The sequence below is a fragment of the Heterodontus francisci genome, unplaced genomic scaffold, assembly GCF_036365525.1.
Source record: "Heterodontus francisci isolate sHetFra1 unplaced genomic scaffold, sHetFra1.hap1 HAP1_SCAFFOLD_210, whole genome shotgun sequence".
In the NCBI taxonomy this organism is placed as follows: Eukaryota; Metazoa; Chordata; class Chondrichthyes; order Heterodontiformes; family Heterodontidae; genus Heterodontus; species Heterodontus francisci.
In genome coordinates, this window is record NW_027141403.1 from 2,951,948 (window position 1) to 2,970,374 (window position 18,427).

An 18,427-nucleotide genomic window follows, 5' to 3' on the forward strand; every position below is an offset into this window, starting at 1 on the left:
CAGAGCAGTTAAATAGTCTCAGTTACAGTCAGAGCAAGTAAGTAGTCTCAGTTGCAGAGATAGCAAGTAAATAGTCTCAGTTACAGACAGAGCAAGTAATCAGTCTCAGATTCAGACAGAGCAAGTAAGTAGTCTCAGTTACAGACGGAGCAAGTAATTAGTCTCAGTTACAGTGATAGCAAGTAAGTAGTCTCAGTTTCTGACAGAGCAAGTAAGTAGTCTCAGTTACAGACAGAGCAAGTAAGTAGTCTCAGTTGCAGACAGAGCAAGCAAGTAGTCTCAGATACAGAGATAGCAAGTAAGTAGCTTCAGTTTCAGACATAGCAAGTAAGTAGTCTCAGTTAAGACATAGCAAGTAAGTAGTCTCAGTTACAGACATAGCAAGTAAGTAGTCTCAGTTACAGACATAGCAAGTTAGTAGTCTCAGTTACAGGCAGAGCAAGGAAGTAGTCTCAGTTACAGACAGAGCAAGTAAGTAGTCTCAGTTTCAGACAGAGCAAGTAAGTAGTCTCAGTTGCAGACAGAGCAATTAAGTAGTCTCAGTTTCAGACAGAGCAAGTAATTAGTCTCAGTAACAGACATAGCAAGTAAGTAGTCTCAGTTACAGACAGAGCAAGTAAGTAGTCTCAGTTTCAGACAAAGCAAGTAAGTAGTCTCAGTTACAGACAGAGCAAGTAAGTAGTCTCAGTTACAGACAGAGCAAGTACGTGGGCTCAGTTACACATAGAGCAAGTAAGTAGTCTCAGTTACAGGGATAGCAAGTAAGTAGTCTCAGTTACAGACAGAGCAAGTAAGTAATCTCAGTTACAGACAGAGCAATTAATTAGTCTCAGTTACAGTCAGAGCAAGTAAGTTGTCTCAGTTACAGGCAGAGCAAGTAATTAGTCTCAGTTAAAGTGATAGCAAGTAAGTTGCTTCAGTTACAGACATAGCAAGTAAGTAGCCTCAGTTACAGACATAGCAAGTAAGTAGTCTCAGTTACAGACAGAGCAAGTAAGTCGTCTCAGTTACAGACAGATCAAGTAAGGAATCTCAGTTACAGACATAGCAAGTAAGTAGTCTCAGTTACAGAGATAGCAAGTAAGTCGTCTCAGTTACAGACATAGCAAGCAAGTAGTCTCTGTTACAGACATAGCAAGTAAGTAGTCTCAGTTACAGACAGAGCAAGTAAGTAGTCTCAGTTTCAGACAGAGCAAGTAAGTAGTCTCAGTTACAGACATAGCAAGTAAGTAGTCTCAGTTACAGACAGTGCATGTAAGTAGTCTCAGTTTCAGACAGAGCAAGTAAGCAGTCTCAGTTTCAGACAGAGCAAGTAAGTAGTCTCAGTTGCAGACAGAGCAAGGAAGTAATCTCAGTTACAGTCAGTGCGAGTAAGTAGTCTCAGTTTCAGTCAGAGCAAGTAAGTATTCTCAGTTTCAGAGAGAGCAAGTAAGTAGTCTCAGTTACAGAGATAGCAAGTAAGTAGCTTCAGTTACAGACATAGCAAGTAAGTAGTCACAGTTAAGACATAGCAAGTAAGTAGTCTCAGTTACAGACATAGCAAGTAAGTAGTCTCAGTTACAGACATAGCAAGTTAGTAGTCTCAGTTACAGACAGAGCAAGGAAGTAGTCTCTGTTACAGACAGAGCAAGTAAGGAGTCTCAGTTTCAGACAGAGCAAGTAAGTAGTCTCAGTTGCAGACAGAGCAATTAAGTAGTCTCAATTTCAGACAGAGCAAGTAAGTAATCTCAGTTACAGACAGCGCAATTAAGTAGTCAGTTCCATTCAGAGCAAGTAAGTAGTCTCAGTTAAGACAGAGCAAGTAATTAGTCTCAGTTACATTGATAGCAAGTAAGTAGTCTCAGTTGAAGACAGAGCAAGCAACTAGTCTCAGTTACAGACACAGCAAGTCAGTAGTCTCAGTTACAGACAGAGCAAGTAAGTAGTCTCAGTTACAGACAGAGCAAGTAAGTAGAGTCAGTTACAGACAGAGCAAGTAAGTAATCTCAGTTACAGACACAGCAATTAAGTAGTCTCAGTTACAGTCAGAGGATGTAAGTAGGCTCAGTTACAGAGATAGCAAATAAGTAGCCTCAGTTACAGACAGAGCAAGTAAGTAGTATCAGTTACAGACGTAGCAAATAATTAGTCTCAGTTACAGACAGAGCAGGTAAGTAGTCTCAGTTACAGACATAGCAAGTATCTAGTCTCAGTTACAGACAGAGCAAGTAAGTAGTCTCAATTACTGAAAGAGCAAGTAAGTAGTCTCAGTTACAGACAGAGAAAGTAAGTAATCTCAGTTAGAGTCAGAGCAAGTAAGTCGTCTCAGTTATAGTCAGAGCATGTAAGTAGTCTCAGTTACAGTCAGAGCATGTAAGTAGTCTCAGTTACAGGCAGAGCAAGTCAGTAATCTCAGATACAGACAGAGCAGTTAAATAGCCTCAGTTACAGTCAGAGCAAGTACGTAGGCTAAATTACAGAGATAACAAGTAAGTAGTCTCAGTTGCAGATAGAGTTAGTAAGTAGTCTCAGTTACAGACAGAGCAATTAAGTAGTCTCAGAGACAGACAGAGCAAGTAAGTAGTCTCAGTTACAGACAGAGCAAGTAAGTAGTCTCAGTTACAGACATAGCAAGTAAGTAGTCTCAGATACAGAGATAGAAAGTAAGTCGTCTCAGTTACAGACATAGCAAGCAAGTCGTCTCAGTTGCAGACATAGCAAGTAAGTAGTCTCAGTTACAGACAGAGCTAGTAAGTAGTCTCAATTTCAGACAGAGCAAGTAAGTAGTCTCAGTTTCAGACAGAGCAAGTAAGTAGTCTCAGTTGCAGAGATAGCAGTTAAGTAGCTTCAGTTACAGACACAGCAAGTAAGTAGTCTCAGTGAAGACATAGCAAGTAAGCAGTCTCAGTTACAGACATTGCAAGTAAGTAGTCTCAGTTACAGACATAGCAAGTAAGCAGTCTCAGTTGCAGACAGAGCAATAAGTAGTCTCAGTTTCAGACAGAGCAAGTAATTAGTCTCAGTTGCAGACAGAGCAAGTAAGTAGTCTCAGTTTCTGACAGAGCAAGTAAGTAGTCTCAGTTACAGACATAGCAAGTAATGAGTCTCAGTTACAGACATAGCAAGTAAGTAGTCTCAGTTGCAGAGATAGCAAGTAAATAGTCTCAGTTACAGACAGAGCAAGTAAGCAGTCTCAGATTCAGACAGAGCAAGTAAGTAGTCTCAGTTACAGACGGAGCAAGTAATTAGTCTCAGTTACAGTGATAGCAAGTAAGTAGTCTCAGTTTCTGACAGAGCAAGTAAGTAGTCTCAGCTACAGACAGAGCAAGTAAGTATTCTCAGTTGCAGACAGAGCAAGTAAGTAGTCTCAGATACAGAGATAGCAAGTAAGTAGCGTCAGTTTCAGACATAGCAAGTAAGTAGTCTCAGTTAAGACATAGCAAGTAAGTAGTCTCAGTTACAGACATAGCAAGTAAGTAGTCTCAGTTACAGACATAGCAAGTAAGTAGTCTCAGTTACAGACATAGCAAGTTAGTAGTCTCAGTTACAGGCAGAGCAACGAAGTAGTCTCAGTTACAGACAGAGCAAGTAAGTAGTCTCAGTTTCAGACAGAGCAAGTAAGTAGTCTCAGTTGCAGACAGAGCAATTAAGTAGTCTCAGTTTCAGACAGAGCAAGTAATTAGTCTCAGTAACAGACATAGCAAGTAAGTAGTCTCAGTTACAGACAGAGCAAGTAAGTAGTCTCAGTTTCAGACAAAGCAAGTAAGTAGTCTCAGTTACAGACAGAGCAAGTAAGTAGTCTCAGTTACAGAGATAGCAAGTAAGTAGTCTCAGTTACAGACAGAGCAAGTACGTAGGCTCAGTTACACATAGAGCAAGTAAGTAGTCTCAGTTACGGGGATAGCAAGTAAGTAGTCTCAGTTACAGACAGAGCAAGTAAGTAATCTCAGTTACAGACAGAGCAATTAATTAGTCTCAGTTACAGTCAGAGCAAGTAAGTTGTCTCAGTTACAGGCAGAGCAAGTAATTAGTCTCAGTTAAAGTGATAGCAAGTAAGTTGCTTCAGTTACAGACATAGCAAGTAAGTAGCCTCAGTTACAGACATAGCAAGTAAGTAGTCTCAGTTACAGACAGAGCAAGTAAGTCGTCTCAGTTACAGACAGAGCAAGTAAGGAATCTCAGTTAAAGACATAGCAAGTAAGTAGTCTCAGTTACAGAAGTAGCAAGTAAGTCGTCTCAGTTACAGACATAGCAAGCAAGTAGTCTCTGTTACAGACATAGCAAGTAAGTAGTCTCAGTTACAGACAGAGCAAGTAAGTAGTCTCAGTTTCAGACAGAGCAAGTAAGTAGTCTCAGTTACAGGCAGAGCAAGTAAGTAGTCTCAGTTACAGAGATAGTAAGTAAGTATTCTCAGTCACAGACAGAGCAAGTAAGTAGTCTCAGTTACAGACAGAGCAAGTAAGTAATCTCGGTTACAGTCAGAGCAAGTAAGTAGTCTCAGTTACAGTGAGAGCAAGTAAGTAGTCTCAGTTACAGTCAGAGCAAGTAAGTAGACTCAGTTACAGGCAGAGCAAGTAAGTAATCTCAGTTACAGACAGAGCAATTAAGTAGTCTCAGTTACAGTCAGAGCAAGTACGTAGGCTCTTTTACAGATAGAGCAAGTAAGTAGTCTCAGTTACAGGGACAGCAAGTAAGTTGTCTCAGTTACAGACAGAGCAAGTAAGTAATCTCAGTTACAGACAGAGCAATTAAGTAGTCTCAGTTACAGTCAGAGCAAGTAAGTAGTCTCAGTTACCGGGATAGCAAGTACGTAGTCTCAGTTACAGACAGAGCAAGTAAGTAATCTCAGGTACAGACAGAGCAAGTATGTAGTCTCAGTTACAGAGATAGCAAGTAAGTCGTCTCAGTTACAGACATAGCAAGCAAGTAGTCTCAGTTACAGACATAGCAAGTAAGTAGTCTCCATTGCAGACTGTGCAATTAAGTAGTCTCAGTTTCAGACAGAGCAAGTAAGCAGTCTCAGTTTCAGACAGAGCAAGTAAGTAGTCTCAGTTGCAGACAGAGCAAGTAAGTAATCTCAGTTACAGTCAGTGCAAGTAAGTAGTCTCAGTTTCAGACAGAGCAAGTAAGTAGTCTCTGTTTCAGACAGAGCAAGTAAGTAGTCTCAGTTACAGAGATAGCAAGTAAGTAGCTTCAGTTACAGACATAGCAAGTAAGTAGTCACAGTTAAGACATAGCAAGTAAGTAGTCTCAGTTACAGACATAGCAAGTAAATAGTCTCAGTTACAGACATAGCAAGTAAGTAGTCTCAGTTACAGACATAGCAAGTTAGTTGTCTCAGTTACAGACAGAGCAAGGGAGTAGTCTCAGTTACAGACAGAGCAAGTAAGTAGTCTCAGTTTCAGACAGAGCAAGTAAGTAGTCTCAGTTGCAGACAGAGCAATTAAGTAGTCTCAGTTTCAGACAGAGCAAGTAATTAGTCTCAGTAACAGACATAGCAAGTAAGTAGTCTCAGTTACAGACAGAGCATTTAAGTAGTTTCAGTTTCAGACTTAGCAAGTAAGTAGTGTCAGTGACAGACAGAGCAAGTAAGTAGTCTCAGTTACAGAGATAGCAAGTAAGTTGTCTCAGTTACAGACAGAGCAAGTAAGTAGTCTCACTTTCAGACATAGCAAGTTAGTAGTCTCAGTTACAGACGGAGCAAGTAAGTAGTCTCAGTTACAGCCAGAGCAAGTAAGTAGTCTCAGTTACGGACACAGCAAGTCAGTAGCGTCAGGTACAGAGATAGCAAGTAAGTAGCCTCAGTCACAGACAGAGCAAGTAAGTAGTCTCAGTTACAGGCAGAGCAAGTAAGTAGTCTCAGTTACAGAGATAGAAAGTAAGTATGCTCAGTCACAGACAGAGCAAGTAAGTAGTCTCAGTTACAGACACAGCAAAAAAAACAAAAGGTCTTATAAATGGTCATGTAAAAAAAGAATAGAGTCAACAGTGGAAGGCTGAAGGACAGTCCTCCACTGGTTGATTGTCCTTCCAGCTACGCTGAAGTTCCTCTCCCTGATGCTACAGCTCGCCGGAATGCAAAGTATACTTCTAGCCAGCCTGGTCAATTTAGGGTATGTAACACTGTGTTCTTTCCACCAGCCCAACAGATCACGTTGGTTTTCCATCGCTTACACAGCAGGTCTCTGTGCTGTGTACTGCTGCACTTCATCATTTGTGTCTATTTCTTCATGAACATTCTCCCATTCAGCAAATGCAGTCATTGCTTTTTTGGCAGCTGTAATTTCATTATCAACCACTGTCGTTTCCTTCACCGGGACTTCTGTTTTAATATTATTGATAAGTCTGCACTCTTCAGAATAAACTTCTTCCCTATCATTGCTGGCTAACATTCGTAGCTGATTAAATTTAGGCCAGAGAAATGTTGCTATCTTGTGCTCGTCATTTATTTTAACTTTCTTCAGAAGCCACTGTCTGTGCCGTTGCCTGACAACTGCTTGCGTTGGAGTGTCTGAAGACAGTGGCATACAGAGACGTTTAAGTTTCTCAAACCACGGAATTACCAGGTTTAATGTAGGATATTGGTCTCCCTCGAGTTCTCTCTGAGCTTCATAAAATGGTCGGAGGAAATCCACCAAAAACTGCAAGACATCAGGGGTGATATTTTCCAGCCTGGAGCTTTCCTCACTCTGTTCCAGTTTCTCGTGCAGCTCATGATAAATATCCTGAATTGAATTCAGTGTCAGATACACAGTACTGTACCTCGTTTCTTCCATTGGATTTAAAGTTTTAGACAACTGTGCAGCAAGACCAGACTGTTTAATATATGTCACCAAGTCTTTGGCATGATGTATAGTTTCTACAACATCCGGAGCTTCAGAAACTAATTCCTTTGGATCAAGTGAATGTTGAAGGACCGTGTTCTATACATGGCCCTGACAATCCAGACGTTGATATGGTCTAAGAGAAAACACTATGTTAGTGCCTTGATCTGTCACCCATACTAGTTTATGTAAATTTGCTGGGTCGAATCCAAATGTATTCAACAGCAAATTTAAAATCTCCTGCCTGATGCTTCCGCCAGTTTTGCCGTCCTCCAGTGGAAACATTGCTGTTGTTAAAACTTTGGCATGAAGTTTGAAATCTATTGTGATGTAATGACAAGTTATCGAAATATAATGGATTTTATTGTAGCCGTCCGTCCACATGTCAGTTGTCATTCCCACATTCACATCCTTCAGTATGTCAGTAATCTGAGAAATTAGTTCTTTTCTCTTTTCTTTGGCCACATCACGACACCCTCTTGAAACTGTACTTGGATTTGGTAACACACTTGATGCTGATACTTGACCGTATGTCGCACCCACATTGATAAGCTCTTGTGCTAGTTCAACAAACCCTTCACCAGAAACAGTTTGGAAAGATCGAATATCTTTGCAACAGAAACTGACGCATTTGTCTATAATTTCTGATTTCTTGTGAGTGGGTATGTTTTTTTTCTTGTCCGTACAAAGGAAGTTAAGTCTGACCGACTTGGCCCTGCTGTGGGTCGAGTACATCCTTTTACAGTGTGCCGCTGCAAAGATGAATTTCCTGTCTTTTTGCTGTGATATTTTAGAAGAAGTTTGCAAGATTTACATTGTACAAATCCACTTGAACTTTTACTATTGCGGAAAACAACAACATTGAAATGTTCCCACACAGAAGATTTACGTTTTCCAGCTACAGGACTTTCCGCTGCTAAACATTCTCCGGTAGACAGCATTTGTTTTACATCCATAGTGTACTGTACTGTAAAATCACCTTTGGACACATGTAGTCGGGGCTAGTCGTGTTTGGGTCAGGCGGCCAGGCTTTAAGTCATATTTCTACTTCCAAGTCCTATTGTTGAAGGGAAAACAAGCAGACACTGTTTAAAATGTGTCCTTAAACTTCTCACCTAGTCTTTAAAAACCCGCCGTATCGTTATAGTGCAGCCATGTTTTTCTGCTGTTCACTGTCCAATAACAATAAACAGAGAGACTATGGATCTGAACCAGGAACATTCATTACAGTTTGGAGACAGAAAGCAGCAATGATTTTCAATAGTGAGTTCTTCTCATTCTGTCTCTCTCACCCTGTTCAGACACTGCCTGAGAAATACCTCTCTCTTTCCCCCGACTCACTCCATGTCCCAGGACCAGTACCTGCTAAAGGCCTGCTAACAGACCCGAACCCAACAGGACCTGACGACATGTGTCAGGTTTGGGTCGGTCACTCTTCCGGGTCGAGCTCTTGGGCTCGGGTCGGATAACGCAGTATTAATTGGACTTGAAAGGTTGTTTAAAAAGATGAAGATTGGAGCCACAAAGTCAGTGATTGTTTGGTCATGAGTTAAACAGAAACCCATGGAGTTGTGCCACACTGTACCAGTATCTGTATTGCTTAAAATAAGCACAGCGATTACCCGAAGGCTCAGTAAATGTCATTATACATTATGTAGACTCCTGCTTTGCAGGTTGAAATACTTGCTGCAAGTTTATCCAGTGAGCAGCTGAAATGCAAAGAGTGATTAATTATTACAAATTGATTATAAAATATACAGTATTTGTATTAAAAATATAACCTGTTCACTGTCAGGACTCTGGTCCACACACACACACAGTACCTAACCGAACCACAGCGGACCCGAGCCCGACCCGACCATCCCTTCACTTCCCTTCCTGACACCCAACCTGCAAGAAGCTACACCGCTTGCGTGATGAGGGCAAAGTGACAGCACCGGCTCACTGCGCAGACTCAATTCCGACCTGGACTCCCAGCTCCGGTCGGTTTTTTTTTAAATCTCAATACTGACCAGCAGAGACTGACCGAGTGTGTCCGACCCGAACCCGAACTGGACCCGAGCCCGAAAGCCGGAGCCGCAAGCTGGGCCCGAGCCGAGGCGGACACATGTGCTCGGGTCCCGCTCGGGTTGGATTCGGGTATCCAGGCCTCTAGTGTACATTCCACACAGTCACCGACTCCCGCTGAACTTCCCGCTATTCAAATTTAATCTCTGAACACATCTGCAGACTCGGTCCCAAACCTGGTGTTGCTGCTGGAAGCAGATGTTGTTTGTTCACTTACCCCGGGACCCGGATGTCTCCATTCGCAGCTGATTTCAACAATCTTCCGCTCACTCACTGAATGACGCTCAGATGCAGTGTTGGGGGAAGGGGAGCGCATGCGCTCAGAACCTCACGATGACGTCACGGTGGGCAGGGCTATATCGCGCGTGCGCAGCTCTCTGCAACAAAACTCAATGGGAACTTTCCCCATTTCACCCTCATCAATGTGTGAACAATGAAACTGAACATGGGGTTAGGGTGGAGGGAGGGTGGGGAGGGGTGGAGGGAATCTATAACCTAGAAAGCCGGGAGCTGATCCCATTTAGATGTTCAAATTGCCGTTGTTTTCAAGGCTATACTTTGTTTAAACCTTTGTGTGAGAACAATGGGAGAGACACCAGCACTCCTTGCAGGGAGCGAGAAGAGATAAAGGCAGAATTAAAGAATCAGCAAGAATGTAACCTTTAGGATCCTTGCTAAAATAGAAAGAATCGGGAAGCATCTGTAATGTGTGTAGATTCAAATATTAACTAACTCGTGTCAAACAATGATGTCAACCTGGACCAATTAGGACACTTAGAACAATTCAAAACTAATATGGTAACATCCTTGCACCACAAGAAGGATAAAAGAAAGGGTGTTGCAGGACATCGTCATCACACTTAGACAGGGGTCAACAGAAGATCGTTAGCATTTGGAAGGAGAAGATAGAATACAGTTAAGAAAACACAGCAAGGGAAGAAGAAGGAGAGAAGTCCGTTGGGCAGCAAGCACAGAAACATGAACGGGTGTTGTGTGTTGCTGCATATCTATTACCTTGTTAAATATTAACTTTGTGCATCTTTGTTAAACCTAATAAACTCTCTGACTTGGTCACATAACTTGAGTTTGTACCTTGTAGGTCTATCTTGGTCAGTAATCTAAAGGTGAGACGGGTTGGGTATTCTCTGTCTCACCTCTGTTCAGGTAACATCTACCTGAAACTTACAGCTCTTTACTATTTGCATACATTGCTATGTATTCTGTCATCCTCAAACTTCGACATTGTGGGCCCTATCGAAGTAATGTTCTTCGTACAGTTTTCTGCATCACCCCACTGCATAGTTCTGCCCAGTCAGCAGAAAGGATCAGTTCACTACTAATCTCTAAAATAAAAGCAAAATACTGCGGATGCTGGAAATCTGAAATAAAAACAAGAAATGCTGGAAATACTCAGCAGGTCTGGCAGCATCTGTGGAGATAGAAGCAGAGATAACGTTTCAGATCTGTGACCTGACTTCAGAACGAGCAAATATTAGAATTGTAAAAGGTTATATGCAAGTAAAGTGGGGGTGGGGCAAGAGATAACAAACGAGAAGGTGTAAATAAGACAAGGTCACAGAATAACCTCCTATCCTTTAACCAACTACCATCTCAGGATGCCAATGTCAATTTTTAACATGCATTTCTATTCTCCATGTAAGTCTGTTATTCACTACTAGATCGAATGCCTTTGGAAGAGCATATATCCAATAATTACTGTACTACCTTCAGTAACTTCAACCACAAGAATTCAATCAGGTTAGTTGCACATGATTTGCCCTTAGCAAATCCGTACTGGTTGTCCTTTATTAATTCACCAATGTTGTCAAAAATAATGGTCTTGGTTACCAGATTTTTCCTTCTCCTTTCCAGAACAGGAGTGTAATCCTTCAGTCACCTGGCACACCTTCCATATTCAAAGATTTTGCTCAGAGCTTCTGGTATCTCCCTCACTAATATGGGATACTTCCTTTCTGGACTTATTAACTTAAAGAGATGTCAACCTATCCAGAACGTTTTTATCCTATCCAATAACTCTGCACTCCTCCTATATCGGGATATTAACTTCACCCCTTTCTTTTGTGCACATACATATAACACACCATTTAATAAACAATAACAAGAAATGCTGGAACCACTCAGCAGGTCGGGCAGCATCTGTGGAAAGAGAAGCAGAGTTAACGTTTCAGGTCAGTGACCAAAGTTCCCATTGAGTTTTGAAGCTGAATTGTTGCAGAGATCTGCACACGCGCGATACAACCCAGCCCACTATGACGTCATCATGAGGCGAAGACGGCATGCGCACCCCTCCCCCAGCTCTGCCTGTGAGCTCCATTCAGCGAGTGAGCGGAAGATTGTTTACATCAGCAGCGAAAGGAAACATCTGGTTCCCGTGGTCAGTGAACAAACAGCATCTGCTTGCTGCAGCAACACCAGGTTTGGGAGCTTGTGCGGATGTGCTCAGAGATTAGCACTGAATTTTGGGGAAGCTCAGCTGGAATCGGGGACTGTTTGCAATGTGCACTGTGGAGCAGAAACTGGTCTCGGAACATGGAGTGAGCAGGGGGAAGGGAGACGTCACTACTTCATCGGGTCGTCCGATTCATGGAGCGGTGAGGGGCATGGGTTGTTTCTGAATGTCACAAACTGTTGCACAACCGCTGCAAACAGGTGGGAAGCAGAAGCAGAGTGCTACAGGAGACAGATACTGTTTAAGTTGCTGGTTTTCCGTTTCCGATTGTTCATAACGATTATTATTGAAAAGGTTACATTGATCACTTTTGTATCATGTCAGTTCATTGTCAGGGGTGTGGGAACCAGCTGCAGGTATTAGAGAGGGATACCGCGATGTAAAGAACACTGGGCGAGACTGATAACACAACAGTAGGGAATAATAGGCTATCAGGTGGGGTCAGAATAAGGGAGAAAGTAATACAGTCTGACTCAGGGTACATGTATGTGAACACACGGAGTGTGGTTAATAAGACTGGTGAGGTACAGGCGGAGATTGTCATGTGGAAATAAGATGAAAAATAGGCTCTAACAGAGACCTGGCTCAAAGAAGGACAGGACTGGGTGTTAAAAGGTCCTGGATACAAGGTGTTCAGGGAAAACATGAAAGAGAATAAAGGGGGAGGGATGTCAGTTTTGATTAAGGGGAGTATTTCAGTGCTGGAGAAAAAGGATGTCCCAGAGGGGTCGAGGACAGAATCAATTTAGCGAGAACTAAGGAACAAAAACGCTGCAGTTACATTGCTCGGTGTTGTCTATAGGCCACCAGCTGGTGGGTAGGACATGGAAAAACAAATTTGCAAGGAAATTACAGCACGGTGCAAAAATTGTAGGGTAGTTATAATGGAAGAGTTTAATTATCCAAACATAGACTGGGATAATAGTAGTGTAAACGGCAGTGAGGGGCAAGAGTTCCGAGAGTATGTTCAGGAAAAGTTTTTACAACAGTTTGTTGCTAGTCCAACGAGAAAGGAGGCACTGCTGGACCTGGTTCTTCGGAATGAGGTGGACCAAGTGGATCAAGTATCATTAGGAGTGCATTTAAGGGATAGTGATCATTGTCCCATAAGGTTTAGGTTGAATATGGAAAAGGACAAAGAACAATCCAAGGTAAGAATAATTAACTGGGGGAAAGTCAACTTCAATGGGGTAAGGATGGAGCTGGGGCGAATAAATTGGAGTCAAAAGCTGGCAGTAAAACTGGTAGACGTACATTGGGTTACCTTCAAAGAAGAGATAATTCGGGCACAGTCGATGAATGTTCCCTTGAAGTGGAAAATTAAAACAAACAGATCCAGAACTCATTGGATGGCAAAAGAAGTAGAGATTAAGATAAAGAAGAAAAAGTGTGCTTCTGAGAGATGCAAGGTAGGAAATATTAGTATGAACCAGGCTGAATATAGAAGGTCCAGAGGGGAAGTGAAAAAACAAATAGGAGAAGCAATGAGAGAACATGAAATGAGATTGCCAGCGAGCATTAAAGGAAATCCCAACGTTTTCTAAAAGCATATAAATAGTAAAAAAAAGGTGGTAAAAGGAGGAGTGCGGCCGATTAGGGACCAAAACGTGGATTTACACATGGAGGCAGAGGGCATAGCTGAGGTATTAAAGGAATACTTTGCATCTGTCTTTGGCTGGGTTGCATCTTCTTCCTTGGTAATGTTGAAAGAGGAGATAAGTCAGATATTAAAGGGTTTTAAAATTGATAAAGAAGAAATGTTAGATAGTCTGTCTGTACTTAAAGAGGATAAAGCACCAGAGCCAGATGAGATGCATCTAAGGAAACAGAGGGAAGTGAGGGTGGAAATCACAGAGGATCTGGCCAGAGACTCCTTAGACTCGGATGTGGTGCTAAAGGACTACCGAATTGCTTGTTCAAAAAAGGGTGTAAATATAAGCCCATCAACTACAGGCCTGTTCGTTTAAATTCAGTGTTGGGAAAAGATCGAGAAAAAATTATTAGGGGCAAAATCAATAGTCACAGGGACTATTAAAGCAGGGAAGGCTGAGGAGGGACCTGAGTGAGGGAAACAAAATTATGAGGAGCATAGATAGGATAGATGTTCTTTCCCCTTGAGCAGAGATGTCAATAGCCAGGGGACATACATTTAAGGTAAGAAACAGGAGGTTTAGAGGGGCTTTGAGGAAAAATATTTTCACCCAGAAGATGTTTGGAATGTGGATCACACTGCCTGAAGAGATGGTAGAGGCAGAAACCCTTACAACATTCAAGAATTATTTGGATGAACATTCGAACTGCCATAGCATACAGGGATACTGGCCAAGTACTGGAAAATGGGATTAGAATACTTAAGTACTTGATGGCCAGCATGTACATGATGGGCCGAAGGGCCTAGTTATGTGCTGTAGAACTCTATGACTCTAAATGTGAGTTAATTAAGGAAAAGCAGCATGGATTTCGTCAGGGAAGATCATGTTCAAGCAAATTGCTGAAGTCTTTTGAGGAGGTAACAAAAAGGGTTGATGAGGGCAATGCTGTTGATGTGGTGTACATGGACTTTCAAAAGGCGTTTGATGCAGTGCCACACAACAGACTTGTGAGCAAACTTGTAGTTCGTGCAATAAAATGGTCGGTCGCAACGAGATACGAAATTGCCTGAGTTACAGGAAACAAAGAGCAGTGGTTAATGGATGTTTTTTGGCTGGAGGAAGGTTGTGATGGAGTTCCCCCAGGGATCAGTGTTTGGACCCTTGCTTTTCCTGATATAGGTTAATCTCCGAGACCTTAGTGCACAATTTCAAAGTATGCAGATGATACGAAACTTGGAAGCATTGTGAAATGTGAGGTGGATAGTGTAGAACTTCAAAAGGACATAGACAAGTTGGTGGAATGGACAGACAGGTGGCAGATGAAGTTCAATGCAAAGAAATTGAGGTGATTCATTTTGGTAGTAAGAACATGGAGGAATTGTATAGAATAAAGGATACAATTCTAAAGGGGGTGCAGGAGCAAAGGGACTGAGGTGTGTATGTGCATAAGTCATTGAAAGTGCAGGACAGGTTGAGAGTTTGTTTAATAAAACATACAGCATCCGAGGCTTCATTCATAGTGGAATAAAGTACAAGAGCAAGGAAGTTATGTTGAACCTCTGTAAGACACTAATTCAGCCTCAGCTGGAGTATGATGTCCAATTCTGGGCACCTCACATGAGGAAAGTCCTGAGGGCATCAGAGAGAGTACAGAGAAACTTTGCAAGTATGGTTCCAGGGATGAGGAATTTCAGTTATGAAGATAGATTGGAGAAGTTAGGACTGTTTGACTTGGGGAAGAGAAGACTGAGAGGTGATCTGATAGAGGTATTCAAAATCATGAGGGGTCTGGGTAGAGTAGGTAGAGAATAACAATTCCAACTCATGAGAGGATCGAGAACGAGAGGGCACACATTTAAAGTATTTGATAAGAGTAGCAAAAGGTACATGAGGAAAATCTTTTTTATGCAGCAAGTGGTTACGGTCTGGAATGCACTGCCTGAGAATTTGGTGGAGGCAGGTTTGACTGAAGTATTCAAAAGGGAATTAGACAGTTGTATGAAAGGGCAGAATTTGCAGGGTCACATAGAGAAGGCAGGTGAATGGAACTGAGGGAGTTGCTCTTTCAGAGAACCGGTGCAAACACGATGGGCCAAATGGCCTCCTTCTGCACTGTAATGATTCTGTGATTCTTCTCACTGACCTTTCTACAAGTATAAGAATTACTTTTTCTTCCTGCAGGCAAACATTTGAAGGAACCAGAATGAAAGTCCTGACTCCTGGACACAAGGAAAAGAGCAGCCAGCTTGTTCCAACACACAGTTGATAGATACAGTATCACTCACAAAGCACAGTGACACAGCCAGCTCATCATTTCCACTGCAACAAACAAAAGAAGTAGTCAGACCCACACTGATCCCAAGATCAAGAGACACATTTTCAATCCAACAGTCAAGCAGAACAGGAGAGATTGAAGTTGCTTCTATTTCACTGCAGCTGACTGGTAGACACATCAAACCCAGTCCAAAAACACACTCATTATCAGATTTAAATAAACTGTGTCAATTTGACTACATTTCAAATAAGATATCTTAACTAGAACAGGCAAAATTTACCTGATTGAAAGCTAGAAAATAAGTCCTAATATGTACCCCACAATATAAACTGAGCTACACATTACAAACAAATCCAAACATTTCACTATGGGTCAGACAGAAACATGCAGTATTCATTCTATTTTTTTACAATACAGAGAAATTTGACTGTACATACCAGGTCATGTATCAGATTGAAAGATTAACACTCACAATTAATTTGGCAGAGCGATGAATTGGCTACCAATTCGCAACTCATGTACAAGAATTGAATAAAACAGGCAGCTATGAAATAGTTAATCCATATTTTAAATTAAACACAAGGGACAAATATTGATACACAAAATTATGAAACAGTAGCCAACAGAATGCTTGAGGTACATATTAAGTACAGGATACAGTAGGATCACACAGACACGTACAACACAGAGACACATAGATGCAAATTGAATCTGACACTGAAACAGGGTACCAGAGCTTATTGGATGGAGAATGAATCACATATACAGACACAGTACTCATAACTTACATATACTGAATGGGTCCAACATGCAGACACAGTACGGATGCTGGCTGATACAGAATTAATCTCACACTTGCACAATCCCCCAGAGGCAGAAACATAAGGAATGAATTGCAAACACACATTCTGTACTAGAGACTATCAAATTCAGAATGAACCTACATTGACACACAGGACCAGGGATTTAAAGATACAGAATGTGGCCCACAATCATGTCAAGTAAGAGAAGAGCTTAAGAACATAACAGATATGACCAAGTGTAGGCCATTTGGCCTCTCCACCCTACCCTGCCATTTAATATGATCATGGCTGATCTGATTGTGCTTAACTTCACTTTCCTGGCTGTCCCAATAACCCTTTACTGCCTTGTAGATCAAATGTCTATCTGTCTATCTATCTATCTATCTATCTATCTATCTATCTATCTATCTATCTATCTATCTATCTATCTATTTATCTATCTATCTGTCTGTCTGTCTGTCTGTTTGTCTGTCTATCCATCTATCTATCTGTCTGCCTGTCTGTCTGTCTGTCTATCTATCTATCTATCTATCTATCTATCTATCTATCTATCTATCTGTCACAGCCAGATACGGGCAACTATATAATGCATCCCACATTCACTTACATGACGTGAAACAGATGGACACAGTACAAATCTGATTCACATAGAGTAGGAGTGCCTAAAAAACACTGAGTCCACAATGCCATTCAATAATATTTCTTAACAGGTACAGAATGAATGCCACACTCACAAACTCTACCAGTCACAGAAAAACACAGAATAAGCAACACATTCACAAACAATACCAGAGACACAGAGATATTGAATGAATCACATTCTCACTGTCAGTTGCGGAGACGGATGAAAAATGAATTAATCCACACTCACATTCAGTTTGAGAGACTGATGGATACAGAAGTATATTCACACTCACAGGCAGTACCAGAAACTGACATACACCACATTAATCCCACCTCATACAGAGTACCAGAGGCTGACATGATGAACTGGAACCAGACATAGTCACATAACAGAAAATAAATGTTACAGAATAATGTACTCATTTACATACGTTAAACTCACATAGTGATGTTGGTATAGTGCTGAGAATATCTGCTTTCCAAGCAGTTGACATGAGTTCCGTACTGCGGGTCAGACCTCAATTCTGGTATCATGAAGCTTCATTTTATAACTTAAAAATGATCAATGTGATTTCCAAATTAAAACTTACAAAAGACTCTCATCATCCATGTGCATCTCCCACAATGCTGAACTTCAATTTTCTTTCAATGAAATTTATGTTAAAGAAGACATGTCCTTTAAACTAATAAATGAGTTCACAGTCAGAAACAAGAGTGTGCAGATCTTTGTTAAATAACAATAAAAAGGGAGATAGGTAAAGTTCAGTTCACGAACGGTGCTCTGGGTAAAGATTGAACCCACACTCAGATAACAGAGAATGAAATAATATAAGGTAAACTCACACTCACAGACCAGGAACTGACGGGGACAGAGTACAAGCTAAACACAGACAAAATACAAAAAAAAGCAGTTTTAAAACTGAACAAGTCAATGCAATTTATAAAATGATTCTCATCATCCATGTACGTCTCCCGGAAATTTATCTTCTTTTTTTTGAATAACTATAGATTTGAAATAGCCTTTAAACTGATCAGTTTTCAGTCTGAAACTAATAGTAAACATAAAGTTATTTGCAGCACAGAACGAGGCTATTTGGCCCATCGAGTCCATGACAGCTCTCCACAGTGCAATCCAGTCACACTCACTCTACCGCTCGATCCCTGTAGCTCTGCAAGTTTAATTCCTTCAACTGCTGTGTCAATAATCTCTTGAAGTAATTGATTGTCTCCAGTACAGCACCCTTGTGGGAAGTGAGTTCCAGATCATCACCACTCACTCAGTGTTCGCCCGAAATCTCCTGCCCAATATCCTCAATTTCTGTCACTATGTCCTTGTACAATGAGCTAATGGGAACTGTTTATCCTTGTCTCACTTGTCATGATGTTTCACACTTGTTGCAAATCTCCCTTCGGTCAGCTCGTCCACTGATCTTGCCTGTCACCGATCCACTAATATCCCTGACTTTCTGACTCCCTCTGCTACTGTCTCTTCAACTGTTTCAATGTTGTTGATTCAATGGAGAACAAACCCGTCTCTACTGACTTCACACATTCTGATAAATCTCCTCTGTTCCCTCCAATGAGCAGAACTGGACGCAATACTCAACTACAACACCGTCACTGTGTTTATTTTACACATCCGTATTTCTTGTTTAGAAAGAACAAGCGCACTCAAATGGAACACGAAGCCGGTGCTCTTATTTTAAACATTCTGAAACAAGGAGTATGGAATTCAAACCCATGCATGCAGAGCACAACAGATTAGCAGTTCATCGTTTTAATCACTCGGCCAC